The sequence below is a fragment of the Lactuca serriola genome, chromosome 6, assembly GCF_051521515.1.
Source record: "Lactuca serriola cultivar US96UC23 chromosome 6, Lser_US96UC23_V15, whole genome shotgun sequence".
NCBI lineage: Eukaryota > Viridiplantae > Streptophyta > Magnoliopsida > Asterales > Asteraceae > Lactuca > Lactuca serriola.
In genome coordinates, this window is record NC_136413.1 from 87,321,968 (window position 1) to 87,337,051 (window position 15,084).

Genomic DNA, 15,084 nt, shown 5'->3' on the forward strand with positions numbered 1-15,084 from the left:
CTCATAGTAAAATAAGGGATCAAAGTTTAAAAATACTGAGTTGAAGTAAACTAATATTTAATCACCATGTGCATTGTGGTGAATGAGTATTTTGTAAAGTATACCCAATAAAATATCCAAACATTTAAACTTAACTTATTTAGCTTTTCAACACCACAGTGTACCGATTTTTAATGTTTCATATCAAAACACTTAAATTATTTAGCTTCTCCCCACCATAATAAGTTGATTTGTAATGTTTCATATCTAAACACTTAAACGCGCAGTGGAGATAAACAATAAGCTATAAACTCTTTTTTTTCCCTATCCAAACATCAGAGATAAAAATTGCTTATAAAACATCAATAACTTAGTTTTAAAATTACAAGAAATTAAAACTATTAGAACAAAAACTAATTAAAGGGGAAAATTTAAATATAAAAAATCTGCTTGAACAAAAAAATCATTATTTTTAGAAAAAAAAAACTTTTTATATTTTATTTGAAGTATTTTGAAAATTATAATTTTATCTGAATTTAATGATTTTAGATGTGAAAATATTAATCCAAATAAATATAACGTGTACGCACGTCATGTTTTATATTTAATATCTAATACTCTCATAGTAGATAGAAATAAGCGCATAGTACCGCGTATTCGAATTACGCGTTGGTTTTAAATTCAACCATATCAAAATACTTATACTTATCTATATATTTATATAATAAAATAATAATAATTACAATTCTTCACTTTTAGTTTCCTGCATATATAGACAATTATTTGGATACCGGCGGTTAACGCAGGGTAATCGGTATTTGTAACTCTGGTAGTCTTATGGATACCTTTATAAGAAGCTACCAATATTCCTGGCAAACGACCATCGCCGGTGCCGGCGCCGGTGCCGGTGCAGGCTCCTTTCTCCGATCAAAACCCACAGCCTGCACCATCTGTATGGATGGATTCTTTAAAGGCGACAACATTATACGACTCCCTTGCCACCATTACTTCCACCGTCGATGTATCCGCAAGTGGCTTTCGCTCAAGAAAAACTGCCCGATCTGCCGCCGAACAATTGCAATTCCGGCAGCTCCATTTCCGTTGAGAGCATCAAGGCGCTCTAATTCAAAAGCGTATTTTGTAGAATACCAACATCGACCATTCCACCTGTTTCTTTACCAGCTGATGGATCTATATGAAGCGTTTTTTGGTTAAGGGTTTGTGATCACATAGTTAATTAGGGTTTTAAATTTAGGTATTAGGGTTCTTCTGGTTTCTAACATTGCATTTGATGTGCATGGGTACATATATTAATTCTTAGATCATTAGGTATATTAATATATCTTAGATCATTAGGTATTAGGGTTCTTCTGGTTTCTAACGTTTCGTTTGATATGCATGGGTACATATATTAATATATCTTAGATCAATTTGTTTTTAACTATATATTCAAGCTTATCGTTTGATGGCATTTTCAGTTAGATAAAATAGTAATCTATCATATAATTGGATATTACTGTATTTAGTGATACTGTATATTTTTTTTTATCCCGAGTAATTCGATGAAGGTAGTTGTTAAACAAAAGTCTAGTATTGAAAAGGACCTTATATATATATATATATATATATATTATGTAACATTTACCGAGTGCTTTCAAAAAAAATATTATCTTTACTATATATTATTAAAAATATTACATGTTTTGTGAAATTTAAAAGGTAACATAATGTACACATGATAAGCGTACATCTATCTCTACATGTTGGAAACACTAAACCCTAGCCTCCTCGACACAACATCTCTCCTTGACACAACATCTGACGCCGTCAAACCCACCCCCTCTATTGCCTCTCTTCTAACTCGCTTCATTTTCCGGTGTACTCCGGTATCACCATCCTCGTTCACTCAAATGCTCTTCCTCCTAACTTGGAATAAAATGTTTAGTACCTTCTCCTTGTGTCTAAACATGCAGAAAACCCTAATATTATCTACATACCATCAGTCATCGTTGCTCCCAAATCTCTTATGCCTCTCTACTTGCTATCTTTAATCTTTAGCAAGCCTCTATTACTACAATTCCACAACTACTGCTTACCACCTACAGATAAATGTTACCCCCATACCCTTACACCGTCATCGACCATCACCTGGTTCTTCTCCCTCTCTAAATCCGTCCACCATCGCTTCTTTTGATTCTATTTGTTGAAACCTAATCTATGTACAGTTCAATTTGTATTCCCCCCCCCCCTAATAAAAGCAGTTAAAATCATTTAAAAGGTTAATTCAGGGGTATGAACTCACATGCCATGGGCGATTCGGATGAATGGACGGTATAGGACGCTAAGTGTCAAGTGAGGACTTGACCACACACGCAAATCCTATTTAACATGTAATGATACATTTAAGTATCCAATTAGTCATTTAATAACTAATTAAGCAAGTAAAGATGTCCTACTACATAAAAACACTTTGCTACAAGTGATAGGAGTACCAAGGGTTGCATATAAGGTGTGTATGGACTTACATTGGAGTTTAATCCTCAAATAGTAGTGTCTAAGGGTGTTTACGGTTTTGGAACCATATCCCCCATGAGTTTAAGGCCTTAAACTCATGGGAATGGTGCATTTGTGTGCTTTAAGGCTTCATGCTTGACAAATATAAGGGTTCTAGAGTTGATTCAAGGGCTATGGAAGTGATTGGGGCTCAAAATGGACACTTTATGGAGTTTACGGTCCTTGTACCACTCCCTTGGGAGTTTATGGCCGTAAACACATGAGTTTACGGTCGTAAACTCATGTTTGTTCATTTCTTTTGTGCTTTGGTGGTTCTAGGCTATGTAGGCAAGGTTCTAGTCACTTATATGAGCATAGGAAGGTGCTAAAGGCACTTAAACACCTTGGAAAGGTGTTTACGGTTTTGGGAGACCTTCCCGAACCGTAAACTCAAGTGTTGCTCATTTGGGCATGTTTTGGTGCATCACATGAAGGAATACAAGGTTCTAGGCACTCATGGAAGCTTTTGGAGGTGTTTAAGGGGTAATTTAACATCCAAAAAGGTGTCTATGGTCCTTGAATGTGTGTTTACGGTCCAAGAATGTTCTTGGGCCGTAAACTCATGTTTACTCCCCATATGTTAAGATTTTGGTGTTCTAAGTCCATTCGTGCAAGCCCCTAAGTCATTGCTAAGCATTCGAAGTGGTTTGGAAGGGTTTTGGGGCTTCAAAACCCCATTTATGAGTGTTTGCGGTCCAATAGTGTTCTTGGGCCATAAACTCATGATTTTGAGGGTTTTGGGTGATTTAAACACGAATTTGCAAGTGTGATAAGCTAAACAACAAGCTAGGAAGGTTAACTTACCGTTTTGAAGCTCGAAGGAGCGATTTTTGACCAAAACCCGATTTGTAGAGAGAGAAAGTAGAGAGAGAAGGCTCCTAAGATGTGAAAAGGTTGGAATGAAACCCACTCATCCCTTATATAGGGTTGAGTTTACAGCCTGGGTGGGGGTCCACCCAACACCAACCGCAAACGGGGTTTTGCGCGACTTCCGTTAAAGACGGCAAATTTTAACTTTTACCTCTTTATTTTTGGTTCGCTTGACGAATATTATTTAAAATATTCCAACGGGTTTAAATCCGGTCAAAAATATTTTGGGATAAATTAGGCTAATTTTTGACGTGCTTAATTACGACGTTAAAATAAATGGAAATTTCGGGTTGTCACATCATCCCCCCGTTAGAGGGAATTTCGTCCCGAAATTAGAGTTTAGTCTAGGAAGTAGGCATGAAAAATTGAGTAAGAGATGAGGGTACTTCCTGTTCGGCTGGTCCTCGCACTCCCAAGTGAACCCCGGTCTTCGCATTTGCGTGCCAGCGAACCTTCACTTAATGGGATGCAGATTCGTTATGCTTGCTTGATTCCTTGGTTCGCAGTTTCCTACGGGTTTTTCTACGAAGTTAGGGTTCCCAATGATTGCTGTTACGACGAGTGGGTTTATACAAGTCATGTTGGACAACAATTTGTCCATGCTGGAGACGCGAATAGACTATTGTGGAACCTATGGAATTCCAAAAGTAGTCGTGGTTTGACAAGGGTTGGACCAATTCTTATAAAGAATCTTGGATGGTCCTAAGCTCTCGGAAAGATAGAGCTTTTCGGTTCTCAGAACATAATGTACTTCTATGGTGGGATCATCACTGGCGTGATCGCCATTTTGAAGTTCCAAGCGTTCTCTCATACCGGGGGTGTAGTTCTTCGGGTTGGTTCTTAGAAGGCTCGGGTTATCCTTGTATTCGTGTTTCCCGCTGATTGGCTTTTAGAGGTTTTCTGGACCATCGGATGGATTGGATGTCTACTGGTATCTATTTGTTGCAGGGTGTCTATCTCAATCTTGTGCAAAAATTGACCTACACTTCTGATTCCTGAGATGTTTTTAACGGAAACTCTCAGGGTCGGTGAGATAGGGTTTCAACCAGACGATTGTTTAGAAAGTTTTTAACTTCTCATCATCGTCTAACAGATGCTTTCACAGTATGATTCTTAACAGGAAAGAATCATGCTCTTACTTGCTTTGCTGTTTCATGAATAGCAGTCTCTGCTCAGGGCCAACTCAGTCCTTAGAGATTTTCTGAAATGTTGGACTATCTCGGGAGGTGGTTCTACTATTTCTGTGTGAGATACTATTCTTGGAACACCTAGTAGTCCAATGAATCTCTAAGACATGCCCTATTCTCTAAGGCGTCGGTTTATTTCAGTTGCAGAAAGCGCGTGCTCTTGTATAACCCATCGACTAACACCTAGACTGGTGTCAAGTCTATAATCTCTTCAGGATCAGGGTTATAAGGCTTGACGCAACATACCATTTTACTTTATTCAAGTATTTCTTGGTTGCGAGGGTTATCATGTGGTTCTTGGCATTTTAGTGTTCACTTCGGTGAATGCAGTCTTTCGTCTACAGGGCGACGGTGACTATTCTCACATGAGGAGGAGGTGTTTCCTAGGCACTACTTGTCGGTAACGGGGTGGACGAAGTGCCTGAGTAGTGCGAGTATCTTTGGCAACTACTCTTCCGGTGTTTCTGAGTTTCCTTGATTTAGATTATGTCTAGAAGTATAGGGTTCCGTCACTCGGAGCTTCTAATTTCCTCATCCACTCTTCCCAGGGTTTAACTTATCGCGGCTTCCAGGTTTCCGGGATATCCGTTGAGATGCTTAATTCGTGGGATTAAGCGTGAATGGATGGTTGTAGTCAATGTCCTTGACTCTTACGACTCAAATTTCTTTACCAACTGAGGGTGTTAGCTACTATATTGGCTTAACCGGGATGACAACAAATTTCGGATTTGTGGTCATTATAGTAGCTCAACCCGCAGTGGTTCTCTTGACTCTAGTTTCTATTTTATAGGATAGGATGAAGGGTTTTACTATGAGGTTCGTGGTAGAGCTCATGCTTGGCTTAACCACTAATACTTGGTGTATGCAAGCCGTATATAATTGAGATCGACGGGATGTTTAGTTGTGCGACTCCACCCCAGACCTACAACCCAACGAGGAACAGGGAGTAGGGAGGAAGCACACATCTTAAATCTTTTTGATCTCAATTATATACCACCCTTATGCATATACTCAGTTATAGTAGTCAATCCCATGAGTTCTATCCTCTTGATTCACGAACCTGATTGTGAGGTGTGAAGGGTCTTTCTGGGGGATCTACGGAGTAGGTTTTGGGTGGTTATCGTTTTCTGGAACACCTGCAGTGTCTTTCGCTTCGGGTTCTATCTTTACCTAAGGAGAGGTTGGTTAACAGCGCGCGATACCCTTCTCTTGGGTATTTCAGAAGGTTTTAGATAAGAGGGACGACCGACGAATTGCATTAGGTTTTATTATTATTTGGTTAGGAAGAACTTTTAATTGCCGAAATGGCTATGGTGAAAGTTCTTTTTACACAACACTAGGGATTTACACATGGTTTCACTAGGTCAAACCATGATTGATAGAGGCGTCGAAGTTGGCATACATCGACATGACATAGAATGAGGGTCGATAGGGCCATGTGCTGAATGGGCACACAAGTTCTTGGCGTCTTGGGTTTCGTCCAGTGTATCACTGTTGCAGATACTTGGACCGATAGAGTTGACGCGGAACTATAGAGGATCTTGAGTGTTTCAGAATAGTGTACCCTTCATGAACGGATTCTCACGAGGCCTTTCTATAATCGCCTAGCATACACTAGTCATGTATAATTAAGGTGGGGAGGATTGTTGACTGAGCGACTCCGCCCTAAATCCACAACCAAACGAGGAACAGGAAATGAGGCAGCATCACTCACTTGAGGTCTATCCATCTTAATTATACACGGCTTTAACGTATATACCGAGCCATTATAGCTTTACCTTATGAAATTTTTAGTTTTACAACAGTGCTGCGACTTTTAACAGAGTTACAGTATTAGATTTACTACAAGATTAACGTTGTCAACTAGCTGTATTACAAAAGTAAGTATACGCAGTACGAGGGTCCCTTTTACTGTCGGGATCTCGCAAAAGATCAGACTCTGGTCGCACTAGTTCTAAACAGTTTACGAGTCTGATACAACGAACGCTTAGAATACTTTAACGAGGGTCTGGAGTAGTTTCTCCTGCAGCAATGATCCTTAGTATCTTCCCGTCTGCGCCGGAGTTCTTTATTATTGGGCAGTCCTTTTTGAGGTGTCCCATCTCGCCGCACTGGTGACATGTGTGGTTCGTACTAGTATTGGTGTTGGGAGTGAGGTGCTTAGTCAGAGTTACGTGGACACGGGTGCCTTCCTCGTTACTCCACTTTGAAAATTTTCTTTTAAAGAGCTCGGCTTTATCATCACCTTTGCGGGTAGGGTCAATCATATGTGATTAATAACTATATAGCAAAAATAGATTTTGCATGTTAAACTGTTTATCCAGATTAAAGGTTTCCAAATCCTGTTTTCGAATCTTGTTAAAGTATGAATATCCCTTTTTAGATCATTAAAGGTTATCCAAAGTTTTTCAAAGTTTGTTTACTTAAGAGACATCCATTTGTGACTTCTTATCAAAGGTTTTCTTCACTTAAACCATTTTATAAAAATCATTTTTTCAAAGTTGTTTATGAAAGGTTTTTCAAAGGATTTCCAAAGGTTTTCAAAGCTTGTTTTACAAAATGACATCAAGTCGTAAATTCTTAGTTTTAAAGGTTTTCCTAAGGTTTTACCAAAGTTTTCTTCTATGCTTCTATTTCGTTAAATGCATGCCTATATTTGTATAGTTATATAAATAATGTTTAAAGGACTTAGGAAGGCTAGTTCGCCCTATTTCCTTTTCCTCGTTGGGATGTGGTCTGGTGGGTATCGGTTATCCGTCCGAAGGTCGTTTGAATATTAATTATATATCATGTATACATGTATGGACATAAAACCTCTCTCTCACTCTCAAGCAATTCATCGCCTTGAGTAGTACAGGCATCCTTCTATTATTCATGTTTCTGGAACCGTAGTAACTATTATAGGAATAGTTAGGAGACTCTATCTCTATCTCTATCTCTGTCTTTCTCTTTTACTTTAGAATTTGACACACTATTTCCCTCTACGACGCTTCATTACGCCAACGCCGTGTAACCAGAGTCTCCGGGAAGGAGAGCGAACATCATGTGTATAGATCTATACGGGACTGACACTCCCATACCCAGACTACTAGCTATAGTCTGCGCCGGTAAGGCCCATGGGTGACATAATGCCACTACCTCTAAAGCCACTACCTCTATGCGTGACCTGGAGGGTCATCAGATGCTCTATTGTCGATCAACATGGTTACATACGGGTTCACATTCACCCTTTTTGTTTTAGACTTTGCTAGCTGTATCGTTCACTCGATACTGTCTGGAGTCTGTACTTCCTTTTGTTAGACTGAGCCAGGCGTATCATTCATTCGATACTCTCCTAGAGTCTATGTTTTCTTTTGTTTTAGTTAGCAGTGTTACTGCTGAGGTATATATATTATTTTCCCCTAGTATTTTCACTTATGATTCTCTCATTAGTCTTTTAAAGTCAATTCTTTATTTAGTAATGATAGTAATTTGGGGAAAACTACTCCTTAAAACATAAATTGGTCGGGTCTTGGTAGAAGACTGCTTTTATTTAGAAAATATAGGATTTTCTGGAAAGGACGCTAATACACCGTAGATTCTAAACTACTATCTTTCATAATTTTTTTTTGAATAAAAATGCATATTTATACTAATGACACTAAATACTTATGGACTCACCAGCATTATAAAATGTTGATACTCACTTTCAAAATAACTTGTATTCTCAGGTCAGCAGTAGACAGGTACATCCCGGGAGCTTTGCAAAGTTAGTCTAGAACCGAGCTGCATCTATACTATTCCTTGTATTACTTTGATGTTGCTATGAAATGTAAACTATGTAAAATTATTACTATTAATGCAATGGTTGTTGTATTTTGATTACTATACTGCATATGTTGTGATACTTGACATGATGTCATCCACCCCAGAACGTTTCCGCCGTTCCGGTTTTGGGGTGTGACACCAAAAATATCGATCCTAAGATATCAAAAATTCAATGTTTCAAAAAAGTGGAAGCATGGATCCAGAATATACTAATGAAAGTAAGAAAAGCATACAATCCAGAACTTGATAGAGAAAAGAATAGAAGAACAAATCAAACAAAATATTATTAGTCAAAACCTTGGATCCAAAAAAAAACTAACCTAATGGAGCTTAGTCCCTAATACGAGTAAGGGTACGTCGGGTTGCGATCGGCCAAAAGCTGGAGACAACCAAACACTTTTTCATTCTACCAGGAGGGTCGATCAATTGAGAGATAGAGAGAGATTTGGAGGATGTGAATACCAAAATATGTAATTATAAGGAAAGATAAACTACAATATAATAAAATCAAGCCATGGAAATCTGTGATTTGTGGTATACGGGGGAGATAAAAGTCAAGATAATGATTTTTAAATTTCGAAAAGCGAATGTAAAGAGAAGATTTGTTCATATAGCTAGTGTTTGACCAACTCAATGAACTGAATGTGAGTTAAGTCGGCTAAATATGAGGAAAACCAATTCAAAGAAACCTGCAAAAAAAAAGGCGAACACGGAAGACCTGTAATAGGTAGAGTAAAGTTAAGAAGCTACATTCAGTGTCTTCCTCATCATCTCGACCAATCGATTGCTTGTGGAAGACTTGAAATAGGTAGAGTAAAAAGAGAGTTAAGGAAAGAAAAGATATTGTTTTAACCTATCCAAAAATTTTAAAACGTATGAAGCTTAGTATGTGAATTCGATGGCAGTGACCTGAAAAAAAAAATTAGGCTATTGTAAAAATATCAAAATTTGATCCTGTGAACCAGTAAATGTCCTGTAACCAAAAATCGGAATCAAAACATGAACTAGTCGCAACTCAAAGACATTTGTAGGATGAATAGTGAAAAACAAATCCTGAATATTATATTTTATAACCTTTCTTTCTTGGTCAGAAATAATTACGACACTAAAAAAGTACAAACTCATTAGCATACCGGCATACCTTGATGATGGTGGTAACCCAACTTCTAGGGTTTTAAGAGAGAATGTTGTGTGACAACATTGGTTTTCTTCGGGTAGTTACCTAGGGTTCTCTTTTCGTGAAGACATATTGAATTTCTACTCCGTCTTACTTCCGATCCTGACTCTGAGTGTCATCGCTTCATGATGGATGACTGGAAATCTCGGAAGTTCAGGCAGATTTCCCACCGGTGTCTCTAAAAGGTATGGACACTTGGTGGTTTCAATAGTCTCGTCCTGGTTCATTTATTTCTGAACTGGAAATCTTCTCAATGAACTTCTTCTGGGTCTGAATCAAATCTTTGGTCGAACACTGAAGTGGATAGGGTCTTCTACAGGGTTCGTGCGAGAATGGAAATGTCTAGAGAATCCTAAGAGATTATTAACATTTCACTGGGTGATCCATATCGAGTCCTGCTACAATTACATAGGGTACACAAATTATATATAGCTTAGATCCGATAGGCCTTCGAATATGTGATACTACTCTATATCCACATCCCAACGAGGAAAAGGAAGTAGAGCGAAACCACACATTCTTAGTCTATGGGATCCTTATTATATATAACCTTGGAAGTATACCCTCTGTAATCATAGGTATATCAATAAGGATCTTTTTAGTTTTTCACACAAGGTTATCTATGGATCCTAAAATACCCTTATGGTATTTTATTTACTTGTTTGATTCTTAACCTCTGAATATGATTATGGGATTAATGTGAGTCTTTTAGTATTCCAAAATACTCCCATAGTATTTTTAAACTTTATGTTTGGCTCTAGCATTCCAATTTGGTAAGTTTCAGACCTGTTGCAACACCACTATCACTCCCAAGCACACGTTCATCGCATCTCGAATAAATGTAGTTGATCAGGTTACATTTATTCCAACTTACGATTACATAACTGCCCAGGTTTGATGGTAATGCTCAACATCCGAAGACTTTTATTCTTGTTCTTCTTGTGATACTTTGTTCGGGTGTTGAGATTCTGGGTGTTCTTATACTTTTGTAAAATATGGTTATATTTTAAAGTATAATTCTTGGTCAGAGTGTTTTATCCCTATGCATTTATAGGTTGTATATCTTTTATGAATTGATATACTGAGCTCACTATAAACAATGCTCTGATACCAATCTGTCACACCCCAAAACCGGAACGGTGGAAACGTTCTGGGGTGGATGACGTCATGTCAAGTATCACAACATATGCAGTATAGTAATCAAAGTACAACAACCATTGCATTAATAGTAATAATTTTACATAGTTTACATTTCATAGCAACATCAAAGTAATACAAGGAATAGTATAGTTGCAGCTCGGTTCTAGACTGACTTCACAAAGTTCCCGGGATGTACCTGTCTATCGCTGACCTGAGAATACAAGTTATTTTGAAAGCGAGTATCAACATTTTATAATGCTGGTGATTCCATAAGTATTTAGTGTTATTAGTATAAATATGCATTTTTATACAAAAAAAACTATATGAAAGATAGTAGTTTAGAATCTACGGCGTATTAGCTTCCTTTCCATAAAATCCTATATTTTCTAAATAAAAGCAGTCTTCTACCAAGACCCGATCGATTTATGTTTTAAGGAGTAGTTTTCCCCAAATTACTATCATTACTAAATATAGAATTGACTTTAAAAGAGTAATGAGAGAATCATAAGTGACAATACTAGGGGAAAATAATATATATACCTCAGCAGTAACACTGCTGACTAAAACAAAAGAAAACATAGACTCTAGGAGAGGATCGAATGAATGATACGCCTGGCTCAGTCTAACAAAAGGAAGTACAGACTCCAGACAGTATCGACTGAACGATACAGCTAGCAAAGTCTAAAACAAAAAGGGTGAATGTGAACCCGTATGTAACCATGCTGATCCACGATAGAGCATCCGATGACCCTCCAGGTCACGCGTAGAGGTAGTGGCATTATGTTACCCATGGGCCTTACCGGCACGGACTGTAGCTAGTAGTCTGGGTGTGGGAGTGTCAGTCCCGTATAGATCTATACACATGATGTTCGCTCTCCTTCCCAGAGACTTTGGTTACACGACGTTGGCGCAATGAAGCGTCGTAGAGGGAAATAGTGTGTCAAATTCTAAAGTAAAAGAGAAAGAGAGAGATAGAGAGAAATAGAGAGAAATAGAGATAGAGATAGAGATAGAGATAGAGATAGAGACAGAGATAGAGATAGAGTTTCCTAACTATTCCTATAATAGTTACTAGGGTTCCAGAAACATGAATAATAGAAGGATGCCTGTACTATTCAAGGCGATGAATTGGCTGAGAGAGAGAGAGAGAGGTTTTATGTCCATACATGTATACATGATATATAATTGATATTTAAACGACCTTCGGACGGATAACCGATACCCACCAGACCACATCCCAACGAGGAAAAGGAAATAGGGCGAACTAGCCTTCCTAAGTCCTTTAAACATTATTTATATAACTATACAAATATAGGCATGCATTTAACGAAATAGAAGCATAGAAGAAAACTTTGGTAAAACCTTTGGAAAACCTTTAAAAATAAGAATTTACGACTTGATGTCATTTTGTAAAACAAGCTTTGAAAACCTTTGGAAATCCTTTGAAAAACCTTTCATAAACAACTTTGAAAAAATGATTTGTATAAAACGGTTTAAGTGAAGAAAACCTTTGATAAGAAGTCACGATTGGATGTCTCTTAAGTAAACAAAATTTGAAAAACTTTGGATAACCTTTAATGATATAAAAAGGGATATTCATACTTTAACAAGATTCGAAAACAGGATTTGGAAACCTTTAATTTGGATAAACAGTTTAACATGCAAAATCTATTTTTGCTATACAGTTATTAATCACATATAATTTATCTTATAACTGTACAGTTCAACTTGTATTCCCCCCTATAAAAGCAGTTAAAATCATTTAAAAGGTTAATTCAGGGGTATGAACTCACTTGCCATGGGCGATTCGGATGAATGGACGGTATAGGACGCTAAGTGTCAAGTGAGGACTTGACCACACACGCGGATCCTATTTAACATGTAATGATACATTTAAGTATCCAATTAGTCATTTAATAACTAATTAAGCAAGTAAAGATGTCCTAGTACATAAAAACACTTTGCTACAAGTGATAGGAGTACCAAGGGTTGCATATAAGGTGTGTATGGACTCACATTGGAGTTTAATCCTCAAATAGTAGTGTCTAAGGGTGTTTACGGTTTTGGAACCATGTCCCCCATGAGTTTAAGGCCTTAAACTCATGGGAATGGTGCATTTGTGTGCTTTAAGGCTTCATGCTTGACAAATATAAGGGTTCTAGAGTTGATTCAAGGGCTATGGAAGTGATTGGGGCTCAAAATGGACACTTTATGGAGTTTACGGTCCTTGTACCACTCCCATGGGAGTTTACGGTCGTAAACACATGAGTTTACGGTCGTAAACTCATGTTTGTTCATTTCTTTTGTGCTTTGGTGGTTCGAGGCTATGTAGGCAAGGTTCTAGTCACTTATATGAGCATAGGAAGGTGTTAAAGGCACTTAAACACCTTGGAAAGGTGTTTACGGTTTTGGGCGACCTTCCCAAACCGTAAACTCAAGTGTTGCTCATTTGGGCATGTTTTGGTGCATCACATGAAGGAATACAAGGTTCTAGGCACTCATGGAAGCTTTTGGAGGTGTTTAAGGGGTAATTTAACATCCAAAAAGGTGTTTATGGTCCTTGAATGTGTGTTTACGGTCCAAGAATGTTCTTGGGCCATAAACTCATGTTTACTCCTCATATGTTAAGATTTTGGTGTTCTAAGTCCATTCGTGCAAGCCCCTAAGTCATTGCTAAGCATTGGTAGTGGTTTGGAAGGGTTTTGGGGCTTCAAAACCCCATTTATGAGTGTTTGCGGTCCAATAGTGTTCTTAGGCCATAAACTCATGATTTTGAGGGTTTTGGGTGATTTAAACACGAATTTGCAAGTGTGATAAGCTAAACAACAAGCTAGGAAGGTTAACTTACCGTTTTGAAGCTCGAAGGGGCGATTTTTGACCAAAACCCGATTTGTAGATAGAGAAAGTAGAGAGAGAAGGCTCCTAAGGTGTGAAAAGGTTGGAATGAAACCCACTCATCCCTTATATAGGGTTGAGTTTATAGCCTGGTTGGGGGTCCACCCAACACCAACCGCAAACGGGGTTTTATGCGACTTCCGTTAAACACGACAAATTTTAAATTTTACCTCTTTATTTTTGGTTCGCTTGACGAATATTATTTAAAATATTCCAACGGGTTTAAATCCGGTCAAAAATATTTTGGGATAAATTAGGCTAATTTTTGACGTGCTTAATTACGATGTTAAAATAAATGGAAATTTCAGGTTGTCACATTTGGTGAAGAAACCCCTCTCTATAAGATACCCTATAGATCTCTATAATGAACTTTAATTTTTTTTTTTGACTTATTTGTTGTATTAATACTATAGATCTCTATAATTAACTTTAAATTTTTTTTGACTTATTTGTTGTATTAATACCATTTTCAGTTGTTGCACATTTGATTTAAACAATTCCATTCTATAGCTACAAATGAAGACCAAAAGTTAAACTTGTAAGCATCTTTCCATTTGATTTATTTTTCTATTTCTCATTTGTTTTGGTTTTTATTTTTCCTGGTTGGAACTTCATTTTTTTTTGCCTTTCCATCACTTTTTGTTTTTTGATTTCCTAAATGAAGATAATGATTAAAAATCTGCAAACGTGTTTTCTGGTTTAAAGCCATCAAATGTTGATCAAGCTTTCTTCTCTTAAAAATCTGCAAACGTGTTTTCTATTATTGCATATATGTTGCAAATCGTTTGATTTGGATTAAGACTTACCAGGTGTGTGATCTCCAGTGTTCTGCTTTTAGAATGACTGTTCGACCTCCCATATCAATTAACCTAAAATCGATGGCCCATCCCACTCTTTTTCTTTATAAATGTGTGTGTGAGTGTCGATTTTGTGTGCTAAATTTTCTAGAAAGAATCAAAAATCAGAATGAGAGACGTTGAAACGTGAATTTATTCAAGAATCATATTTTTCCAGGTGTGTGTGTGTGTGTGTATCTATGTTAATTTAAATCTTATTTTTTTTATCTTTATTGTCCCAATGGGTCAAACAGGTAAGTAAAAGACCCGGTTAAAGAACTGATGTTTGTTCCTTTTAACATGCAAGTTGTAAGAGGTGAAGCAAGTTTGATGCTTGATTCTCTGTTGTGTGAAGTGTCTTCTTGAGTGAGATCCATCTTTCATTCAACACGCTACTGCTTTTCACATAGTTGTTGCCAGTGAACAGAGTGAGGTGGTAAAATTTTAACTTTTCAATCTCTTAACTCTTTAAAGACGTTTCTTGGATTGATTGAGCAAAAAAATTACTTTTTGTTGCTATGGAAATAGGGGGGAAATAGAGAAAAACAGAGGTCTGGGTTGTGGAAAGTTTATGAATTTTACTTACAAAGTACAAGACAAATTACAAAAGAAAAAAAGGAAAGATAGGAGTTGATTAAAT